The sequence below is a fragment of the Gorilla gorilla genome, chromosome 10 (genome assembly GCF_029281585.2).
Source record: "Gorilla gorilla gorilla isolate KB3781 chromosome 10, NHGRI_mGorGor1-v2.1_pri, whole genome shotgun sequence".
NCBI classification, from domain to species: domain Eukaryota; kingdom Metazoa; phylum Chordata; class Mammalia; order Primates; family Hominidae; genus Gorilla; species Gorilla gorilla.
The window spans coordinates 111229283-111237242 of NC_073234.2; the positions used below are offsets into that span (position 1 = coordinate 111229283).

A 7960-nucleotide genomic window follows, 5' to 3' on the forward strand; every position below is an offset into this window, starting at 1 on the left:
GAAAACTCTAAAAAGCAGCCATAAGTACAAAAACAAAACCAAAACATCCACAGCAGTCTGAGGCCTTCTAGTGCAGAAACAAAGCACCAAAAAGCTATAAAGGCATCACTCTCCTGTAACTTAGTAGAGTAAGTGAGGTTCCTAGTGGAGCATAAGACATTCAGAATCAGGAGGGACCCCTGAGCCCAACTTCTCACTCCATCAAAACCCCTTTCCACAAAGCCTCTGTCCAAAGGTCATCCAGTTTCTGTTCTAAAAATCTCCATAAACAAAAGCCTCAAAGGCAATTCTGCTCATTTTTGGCACTGTTCTATTTAAGCGGGATGTTTCTCTTCTTAAAATTCTGTGTTTATAGTTTAGTCATCTGCAACCACACAGAATAAGTCCAATTTCTCTTCTGGTAGGTATTCAATGATTTAAAGTAAAGTTTTAATAATTTTCATCTTAACTCTCCTTTTAGTTTAAACACCCATATGACAGGATTCCCACACTTTTCACCATGTTAATCACCTCTTTTCAGATATACTCCAGCTTGTCTTACACTGTGCATGTAGAACTCAACTCCAGGTTTGTCTGATCAACATAGAATAGAACTAACATTTTCCTTAACTTAGCTCTATGGCTTATATTTCTGTAACCTAATGTGATGTTGGCTGGTATATTTGAAGTCAGCTAAAATCCTTTTTTCATATATTGGTATCTTACAGAGTCATCAATAAAAGGTAAAATATATTTTGTTTTACCAGAGGGAAATATTTCCATTAAAATACATTGCATGTAGTAAGCATTCAATAAACATGAATTTGAAGAATAAATCAACAAATTTAAGCTGCTAAGTTTGAAAAATGGTTACAAATTTTAAAAGAAACTTTTAGTTTTCAAAGGACTAATCACCTATTTTCTGAAAAGGTGATCACTTTTATGGAAAATTTGACTCTTCAACAATACCATTTGCAACTAGCATTATTATACATTTCCAAGAAAAAGAAAGACTCTGAAAATAGTGATATTTTTAGTATACCTAGTGTTTTTTCTCCATGGAAGTATAAACATGATCTTATTTATCCTCACAGCATCAATGTGTGGGAGGGAACAGGAATAGTTGTGCCCATTTATACAAAGAGAAAGTGGGATGAAAGATGTAAGTGCCAAACTTAGATCATACAATAAATACACACTGAAGATAGGACCTGGGTTTTCAGATTAAAAAAAAAATCATTGCTTATCCATCAATTTTCCATGAATACAATCTTCTCTCTCTTTGAACTAGAAGACTACTGGGAGAAGATAAAATGGAGAATTGTTTTCATTAAAATAATCCTAGATTTTGTTTTCTACCTGGACGTGCCCTTTGAATGCCCTTTAAAAACATCATCTTGGGAATTTCCTTAAGCTTTAACTTAAGCCTCCTGCCATGGGCACTCTTTCTTATTTCATGTGCTTCCTGGCTTCAGCTGCTCATTCCTAGGAACGGATTGAGAGCCTTTGAAAATACATGTGCTCTTCCAGGAAGGTAGCCATACTTTTCTAAAAAAAAAAAAAAAAAAAAAAAGCACGCATGCTCTCTCATGTTGAAATTAATTATATGAGGGCAAGAAATTTAAAAAAAAAACAAAAACAAAAACCAAGAACAGTTGTGTTGTTATTACAGATATAGCTACCATTGACAGCATTATATTTACACACATTTTAAATATTTTTCCCTCTAAATGGCTCTTAGCTAAAACTTTCTGTACCTATTGCTATTTCTGAAATTGATGAAAATCCAACTCAGTAGCTTAACCAAATTGAAATTGATTTTTGTTACAGGACAAGAAGTCAGGAGTTGACAGTCCTATATAAATGCAGCTACTCAAGGAAGTCATCCAGATTTGTTTGGTGTTCTCCCTCATGGGCACAAGATGGTTTTTCTGCCTCCAGGACGCGTGTTTTTATTCTAGAAAAGAGAAAAGGGTAAAAGATACATGCCAGCTGGCCTTAAAACACTTTCCCAGTAACCTCACCCATCTGCTTATATCTAATTGTCTAGAACTGGGTTACATGGCCTCTTCAGACCATGAGGAAGTCTGGAGAGCTAAGCATTTTAACTGGGCACATTGACACCCTTAACATAAATAAGGATTCTACTGGAAAGAAGCGGAGGTTGGATATCAAGTAGACAACTACAGGAGCAGTATATGTCATCCAAAGTTAGCAATTTCACTGATGTGTTTGGCCCAAGCACCTATTAACATATTCAGTGGCTTCTCATCATTGGCACATAAAATGCATGTTGCTTGGCTTGGCACCCAAACCTATAATGTCCCAGTTCCTTGCCACTCACAGTGAACAACCTGCAGTCTTCAAGATGGACAATACTGCTTCATGCCTCTCGCTTCTGCACACCCTCTCCTCCTTCTGGCTACCTCTGGCAGGTCCTTGGAAATTCAGTTCTGACAATAGCTGCTATGACACCTTTCCTTCTTAGGCTCCTCTTCCAACAGGGTTAGTTTCCCCTCTGTCCTCTCATGGCACCCCCTGTATCACTTTATTATTCTCAGTTATACTTTTTTTTCTCATATATTGGGTGAAAAAAATTAAAAGCAAAATTGTATATATGCTTTCATTATTGTTTTTGGTTTTTGTTTTGTTTTCAAACAGGTCTCACTCTATTGCCCAGGCTGGAATGCAGTGGTGCAATCTCAGCTCACCGCAACCTCGACCTCTGGGCTCAGATGATCCTCCTGCTTCAAGTCTTCCAAGTGGCAGGGTCTAAAAGTACACACCACCATGCCCAGCTAATTTTTTTGTTTGTTCGTTTAGAGATGGGGTTTTGCCATGTTGCACAGGCTGGTCTTGAACTCCTGGGCTCAAGCAATCCACCCGCCTTGGCCTCCTAAAGTAATGGGATTACAGGCATGAGTCACAGTGCCCGGCCACTTTCATTATAACAACAGAAAACATACATATGAAAAAGGTCTGGAAAGAAATACATCAAAATATTAGAGATGACTGTTCCTCTGGCCTCTATACTTTCAGCAATACCATAGGATTGTTATAATTCCATTTTTTATTCTACAAAATATAACAACTTAAGGCAGGATATGATAAAGCAGTGCCTGGCAGTGCCTCAAGAGTGGCATATAAAGTAGGCTATTAGCACAGGTGAAACTTTGTGGGCTGAGGAAGTTAAAAAAAACCACATGGAGGATGTGGACTGAACCTGGGCACTAACAATTGTGTAGGTGTGGATGAATATGCCAGTGGTGGTCGCCTAAGTGCTCCAGTGTGAATAAACAGAGTGCCTCTGAGAGAATGAGTGGAGTCTATTAGGAGAAGGAGATTCATAGGGATTCGTGGAATGGGGAAGAAAAAGTAGAGGAGGGACAAACAAATAAAGGCTTTGGCAAGTCAAGCTGCTTTGAGTTGGGAGGTTCTCCGAGTCATAATTTAGAAATGACATATAATAGATTAGGAAAAGAAGACTTGGAAGGTGAGCTAAGGGCTACTTTATGAGAATACCTGGATCTACACCAAGATGAGGATAGGGATAATGGACAAGGGTTGGGGGGAATTGAAGAAGAACCAAAAAGAAATTGATAGAACTTTGTAACTGACCATGGGATTGGCCGAAGACTGGGAAGAAATTAAAAATGACTTGGGCCAGTGCGGTGGCTCACACTTGTAATTCCTGCACTTTGGGAGGCTGAGGCAGGCAGGTCACTTGAGGTCAGGAATTCGAAACCAGCTTGGTCAACATGGTGAAACCCCGTTTCTACTAAAAATACAAAAATTAGGCAGGTGTGGTGGTGCATGCCTGTAATTCCAGCTACTCGGGAGGCTAAGGCAGGAGAATCACTTGAACACCATGGTGAGGAGTGGGTGGGGGGTGGATGAGGGGGGACAAAAAAGTGACTTGGATTGGGGGATCTGAATCTGGTTAGTTGAAAAAATAATAATCTCTTTTGCAGAAATAGGAAAATCAGGAAATGCAGTTGGTTTGGGAGGTGACTGATTCCATTTGGAACGGGTTGACTTTGTGAGGATGGCAGACCAGTCATGTCCAGCAGATGGTTAAACTGGCTTTAAAGCTTAGTGGAACAGTCAGACAATAAAATTTATAATTTTACCTAATTCATAATTATCCTGATAAAACCTTAGCATAGGAAAAGACCTTGGAAGTTATTAGTCCAACCTTTTCTGACACGAGAAAACTGAGGTCCATTTAAAACTTTTTATTTCACAGGCCCCAGACTAGTCAAGGTTATACAGCTAGTTAGGTTTGGTGACTAAGCTGGGTTTGCAAATTTAGCCTTTTCTTTGCCTAGTACTCTTATGCAAGCAATTGAGAGTACAAAGAATCTACTCAATTTGTCTAGCTCAAAGAAAGTACTATTGTCGAAGTATTAGAAAATCAAGCTTAAAAAAGCTCACAATCTACTGAAGCAGCAATTTGATTAAAAACATCCTTTGTCCATAGGTGGGATTTCAAGATAGGTAATATAGTAGAATATGTTCAAGATGGTAATTAAGCTAGATATGCTTCTGGTTTGGTTTTACCTATAGGTCCTAATTACCCTGGACACTTTCCGATCCCAAACCTGTGCTGCAATTTCAAACACAAGTGCCTTTCTGAATATTTTTATTACAATTGTGCCTTACAAGATTACAATGCAATTTAGAGGGTAAATCTATGACACAATCTGCTTCAACCCTAAATTCAGTATAATTGACCTCATCATAGAAGAGGCATTCAGTTATCAGAAACATTAGAAAAACTTCATTAAGCAGTATTAAAACTGTACCATCTCAGAGCTCAAATTAATGGTTTCAGGATGTTAATACATTTTGAAAACCTGTAAATGAATTTTAAGCAAATTGGTTTGGGAGGCCGAGGTGGGTGGATTACATGACGTCAGGAGTTTGAGACCTGCCTGGCCAACATGGTGAAACCCCGTCTCTACTAAAAATACAAAAAATTAGCCAGGTGTGGTGGCGGGCACCTGTAGTCCCAGCTACTCTGGAGGCTGAGGCAGGAGAATTGCTTGAACCCAGGAGGCAGAGATTGCAGTGAGCCAAGATCATGCCATTGCACTCCAGCCTGGGCAACAAGAGTGAAACGAAGAAGAAGAAGAAAGAAGAAAGAAGAAAGAAGAAGGAGAAGGAGAAGGAGAAGGAGAAGGAGAAGGAGAAGGAGAAGGAGAAGAAGAAGAAGAGAAGAAGAAGAAGAAAGAAGAAGAAGAAGAAGAAGAAGAAGAAGAAGAAGAAGAAGAAGAAGAAGAAGAAGAAGAAGAAGAGAAGAAGAAGAAGAAGAAGAAGAAGAAGAAGAAGAAGAAGAAGAAGAAGAAGAAGAAGAAGAAGAAGAAGAAGAAGAAGAAGAAGAATTTTAAGCCAATTAGCCGTAGCCACTCAAGGTTACAATAAATGTAAGTCCATTTAGGTTTCTGCACTCTACAAAATAACATCTCAAATGTTCTACCTTAGACCTTCTCTACTTATAAATGCTATTTACTCACAGAAATATTCCTCACTAAATTTAAGGAATTAAAACTTTAAAGCCAAATTAATACAAAAATATTAATTGCTCTGAAGCCCAAGCACTTTTTTATGCATGTAGTCTCTCTAACATAACTATTGAAGATTCCTTCATCGTAAAGAAAAAGTACATCATTTCCCCACTATCTGTCCTCCTTCAGAAATGTTTGAATGAATACAATATTTATCGCAAACAGAGAAAAAAGAATCTTTTTTTTTAAAAAAATGATGAATTCTTCTTAAAATGCATGATATTTCTATCATGAACAGAATTCTTTCTTTGGTAATGAAATCCTTTAAAGCTATAGTAACACTTTCAAAATAATATTAAATTTTACATTGAAAAGAATCCTGAAGTGGCAGGGGAGTTCCCAGTCTACTAATGACCCTATAGGAAGGGTGAAGGAGGTACAGATTATTATCTCTTACTCTGAAATTTAAAAAATCACAGCCTGCAGACTTGAGGTAATAAGTAGCTAAAGTCAGTAGCTTTGAATTCCTTTCTCAGTCTCACTGGTACGGTCTTGGATATAGCACTTTTAAATACACAAAGACAATCAAATATACTTATTGTTTCTCAGTGTGTCCTGTTTTTTGGTATACAAAAGGACATTTAAGTGCCCCACTTGTAAACTCCAGATATCCTGCAATCAGTAAATAAATATCTTGAAAATGCATCTCATTCAAAGAAATACATCAATAGAGTCCAACAGAGAAAGGAAAACTTCCCTGTGCAAATCTGGGTGAGCCTGTCCTAAGGTGCTTATCTTTTTTTTTTTTTATTTTGAGATGGAGTCTTGCTCTGTTACCCAGGCTGGAGTGTGGTGACACCATCTTGACTCACTGCAGCCTCTGCCTTCCAGGTTCAAGTGATTCTCCTGCCTCAGCCTCTTGAGTAGCTGGGATTACAGGCATGCACCACCACATCCGGCTAATTTTTTTTGTATTTTTAGTAGACACGGGGTTTCACCATGTTGGCCAGGCTGGTCCTGAACTCCTGACCTCAGGTGATCTGCCCGTCTCGGCCTCCCAAAGTGCTGGGATTACAGGCATATGCTACTGCACTTGGCCCTAATGTGCTTACTTTTGATAGAAATTTTTTCCTCATTATAACCAATAACAAATAGCTAGCATTTATTGGGGACTTAATATACAGCAGGCCTTGTGCTAAACACTCTACATACAAGATCACCTTCAGACCTCTTAGTCACCCTAGGGAGAGACTGTCAATTGTCATCCTTGCATTACAAATGAGAACTGAGACTCACCCAACTAGTAAATAATAGAGCTGAGACTGTAACCCAACCACTGGATTCCAAAGCCCATGAGTGAAACCACTGTGTTCATCATGGGTCTTTGGGAAATAATAGAAAAGCAGTTGGTAGGGCAAACCCATCTTCCAAAGAAACTGAGGCAGGAAAATAGGGTCTGGAGGCAGGGAACATAAGGCTGACTCACACTTCAGCTATAACAAGAAATATCATCTCCATAGGGCATAGGCTGTAAATGACTTTGTAACTTTACTTCATCCTTTCCATTTACATAGGGTGTACCTGAAGTAACCAATGGAATCCTCTAGGTATTTAAACTCCCAAAAATTCTGTAACTGGTCCTTTCAGCCTCTATGCTCAGGGCCACTCCCACACTGTGGAGTGTACTTTCATTTTCAATAAAACCCTTTATTCCTTCCTTGCTTTCTTTGTATGTTTTGTCCAATTCTTTGTTTAGGACACCAAGAACCTGGACACCCTCTACTGTTAATAAAACCAGCTTTCATTTTGGTATGGCTCCTTCTAATCTTATATCTAGCCTATATAGCCATACAATTTTTGTTCCATGTTTTCTTTACTTTTTTAATTTTTTTAGATGGAGTTTCGCATTTGCTGCCCAGGCTGGAGTGCAGTGATGTGATCTCGGATCACTGCAACCTCCGCCTCCCAGGTTCAAGTGATTCTCCTGCCTCAGGCTCATGAGTAGCTAGGATTACAGGTGTCTGCATGATGCCCGGCTAATTTTTTGTATTTTTAGTAGAGATGGGGTTTCATCATGTTGGTCAGGTTGATCTCAAACTCCTGACCTCAGGTGATCCACCTGCCTCGACCTCCCAAAGTGCTAGGATTACAGACATAAGCCACTGCACCCGGCCTTTCTTTACTTATTATTAAGTTATTAGAAATTCTACACAAACATCAGTTTTCATGGCCATACACTGTTCCAGTGAGTGGATCTACCTTATTATACTTTTGTGTTATTTTCAGATTTTTGCTATTATTCATAATAGTTTTATAGCTATCTCTGTTAATTAAACATTTGGTTGAGTTTTTTTTAATTTTTATTTTCTTATCATCATTAAAATGAAAATATCAGGTCAAAGAAAAGTTACATTTAGGCCACATTGTCAAATTTCTCTCCAAAAATGCTGCATCCATCTGTACAAATATCACTA

The 7960-nt window shown here is 38.5% G+C and overlaps 1 long non-coding RNA gene across 3 annotated transcripts in view; it reads right to left on the reverse strand.

Annotated features, from left to right (window-relative positions):
* Positions 1 to 7960, reverse strand: part of LOC134756580 (uncharacterized) — a 67857-nt gene that overhangs the window by 1937 nt on the left and 57960 nt on the right. For all 3 annotated transcript variants that reach the window (XR_010129389.1, XR_010129387.1, XR_010129388.1), the window contains exon 3: positions 1737 to 1936. This is a non-coding gene — a long non-coding RNA (uncharacterized lncRNA). The remainder of the gene's footprint in view (positions 1 to 1736; positions 1937 to 7960) is intronic.